The sequence below is a fragment of the Lotus japonicus genome, chromosome 5 (genome assembly GCF_012489685.1).
Source record: "Lotus japonicus ecotype B-129 chromosome 5, LjGifu_v1.2".
In the NCBI taxonomy this organism is placed as follows: domain Eukaryota; kingdom Viridiplantae; phylum Streptophyta; class Magnoliopsida; order Fabales; family Fabaceae; genus Lotus; species Lotus japonicus.
Genome location: NC_080045.1, coordinates 40670779 through 40674447, shown reverse-complemented (window position 1 = coordinate 40674447; position 3669 = coordinate 40670779).

Genomic DNA, 3669 nt, shown 5'->3' with positions numbered 1-3669 from the left:
CAAGAAACTCTGAAGACCATGTACTTCCCTCTGAGTTCAGAATCAGAAGATACAACGGTCAGAGGATCTGTGCTTTCCCTCTGACTCTGATCAACCGGCTTCACAAGTTCCAACATGAAGCATTCCCCTGATCAGAAGTCTCCTAGGTTTAAAGGTCAAGTCACTATCCAAGTACAAAAACAACTGTACCATCCTGACGACCTACCTAACGTTCTCAGCCACAGCAGAAGCTGGAATTTCCAGAACTGCCCTCCAACGGTAGCATTTCCATGCAGCGTTCAAACCCTAATCATTGGAGTATAAATAGAGGCTGAAGTTTGAAAGATGCGGTTGGAAGAATTTACACAAGCACAAGCTATATTCAAAAACCTCCAAGCATTCTTTCATCTGAAATTCATTGTGTTTATTATTAGCTTTTCAGAAGCAAATCTCTTGTAAACATTCTTTGTTAAACAGTTTGTTTAGTTCCTTTAGGAGATCAAGGTTGATCGGATCCTAGAGAAGACTAAGAGAGTGAATCTTAGTGTGAGCTAAGTCAGTGTAATTGTTAGTCACTTGTAGATTTCAAGTGCAATTGTAACACTTTACCTGATTAGTGGATTGCCTTCATTCTAAGAAGGAAGAAATCACCTTGACGGGTGGACTGGATTAGCTTGAGGGATTTATCAAGTGAACTAGGATAAAAATCCTTGTGTGCTTTTCTATCTCTTATCTTTAGCACTTAAGTTCTCGAAAGATTTGCTAGAATCTTTAAGGTGGAAGTTTTTACTTGAAACGTTATTCAAACCCCCCTTTCTACCGTTTTTCATACCTTCAATTGAGGTGGGTGTGGTCCCACGCGATTGTCCCGTCCGTAGTGGCGCTAAGTGGCAATGAGGTGGGTGTGGTCCCGCGTGATTGTCCCGTCTTGTGAGACGTTATTGATCGATCCATTTTGGTAGCAGCATATAGTTGCATTATAGGGAACTAACACCTGACCCTATGTTGTTGGATTTTAGTTACTGGTTTACTGATATCTGATTTGATGTTAAATTGTTGAGGTTATTATTATCTGAGTTAATCTATGTTAAGTTGTTGACATATGAGTTTAGTTATAATGCTGGTTTTGTTGATATCTGGATTAACTTAAGTTGCTAGTTTATTTACCATGCTAGGTAATTAAGTTCGAATAACATGTTTTCTCTTTCATATGTGGTAATGGCATGGAGTTAACCCTTTCTATTTACTACTTGTTGTTTGGGCGCTTAACGCTATTAGGCGATGGAGATCCTTCCGCCGAAGCTTAGCTGCTCGGGTTGGAGATCGGGTTGTAGGCGGTGGAGTAGAGGTGTAAGAAGCAGCTTTGCTTCTCTTATTGTGGACTATGTTTGAGTCTCCTTTTCTATATGAGAACTCTGTTAATAAAGCCTTGCTTCCGCCACTGTTAAAGTGCGCATGTTTATTTTGAACCTTACTTATGGTATTGTAACTATTATTACTGTATATCAGGAAACAAGTTATTTAAATAAAGTTGTGATGTGTTTCCAACACTATGATATTTAGTCATTCTCAAAAAAAAAATACCCTTGGATTTTAGGGATTGCAGAATAGTCCTTAGACTTTGTTAGGTTACTTAATGTGATTCCTCAGTTGAGAAATTGGAGCGTTACAGATGTAGGTCATGCTGGCTTACTGAAGATTACCTAAGCCTCTCTCTCGCATAACATCCAAAAAGCCCGTTCGAAATACCACACGCTTGATCTTCTCTTTTTTCTCTTGTTGGATTTGTTTGATTGTTTTAGATTTTTATTTATTGTGATTTTAATTAGGATTTTCCATTTCAATTTGATAGGAAAGTTAACTTTATAGGTTTGACACTTGATGGAGGAAGAGGACGCAGATGAAATTGTCGGTTCTAGGGTTTGATTTGACTTCGTTGTACATAGCTACCACCCGAGGTTTATTCTATCTTTGTCGAGTTTTTCTTGTTTCTTTCTTTTCCTTTTTGAGTCCTTTATTGAGTTTTAAGTCAATTTGAGTCCCTTTTTAATTCATAATTGCATCTGCATTAGTTTAGGTGTTTTTAATCAATTTATTTGGTCTTTTTATTAGTTTAGTTAGAGAGTAATTCCTATGGTCAAGTTTGAGCTGAATTCTTTTGAATTCATGAGTGATGATTGCACATTGGGGGTTTTATTTGTTGAATTGAATGAAGGATGGTGAATTATCATGGTTAATGACATGTTCTCATAAGTTACATTGTTGTTTTGATGGTTTCTTGAGATTCTTTTCAGGTTTGATAGGTTCTTGATGGCTAATGATGATTGTTGAAAGCTAAGTTAAGAGCCATGATGATAGGAGAAGTGGGAGTTACAAAATTGAAGAAAAACCAGATGAGCCACGCATGTGCGCCATGTATCCCACGCACATGAGTGGAGGTACTGCTGGAAAAACTTGATGGCGACGCATGTGCACTGTCTGATCCACGCACATGCGTCGTGGCCTGGCCTGATGCTGCGATTTGTGTGATTTGAGCATTTTTTCCCACGCATGTGCGTGGAGGAGGCCACGCACATGCGTGGATTACCGCTGGAAACTCTATAAATAGGGATTTTGTTATTTCTTTTAGGTATCTTGTAATTTTTTTAACAAAACTTAGAAGTTTAGGTTCTTGGAGCTTGTGGGAGGCTTCCTAATACTCTTGTTTCAGGTTTTTGTTCTTTTGTTTTGCATTATGGATTCCCTAGCCATGCTTGGCTAGTTTTTCTTTGTACTTTGGGTGAAGTGAACCTTAGCTTTGATTATGTTTTGAACTTTTGAGTTTCTTATATGAATAAAGTTTCCTTTCTATGTATCTTTTCTCTGTTTCAATACTCTCTTGAATGTATGCAAGTGTTTGGCTTTCTTCTTGCACGACGGTAGTTGGTAAGGATTAAGGGACTTGGGATTAGATTGATTTGTTTACTACCACTTAGGTATAAGGGTGGGAACTTATTGTGTTGGCCTGAACATAGAACAATGATTCTTCCATTGAATTGACTAGGTACTAAGGTATTAGGCTTAGCAACCTGAGGTTGAATGATTTTCTTGATTAATGTATTAACAAGTGAAGGTAAATGTTACATAACCATAGAAAATGATTCTAAAGTTCATATAAGGATTTGGTTGTAAGAAACATAATTGGACTAAGTGGAACTTTGTCCAGGGTACTTATTTATCTGAATTACAATTCTTGCTCTTCATCACGAGTGTGTTAAACACAACAAAACTTCAAATTTATATTGCTTTCTTTTTCACATTATGAACTCTAAACTCTTAGAAGAAATTGATAAACAATTATCCCTGTGGTTCGATATCTTTGTATTACTTCGATTAATTCATACACTTGCGGAATTTCTATCAACCATATTCGCCAAACGTTAAGTGATGACCCTATTTTAGTAGTGTTTTTAGGGTCATTTCTGTGTTTGTTTTGAGTCTTTTTGTTGAGTCTCATGTAGTGTTTCATGCATTTTTATTCTTTTCTTTAGTCTTTATTTTGTTTTGGTAATTTAGTAGTTTTATAGGTAGTTTTCTTGCATTTTAAGTAAAGTTTAGGACTTGCATGGTTTTGTTGTGTTTTATGAAGGACCTCTTGTGCTAATGAGCTCTTGGAGCTTCTAGAATCTTCCTTGACTTGTTGGTTAGGTT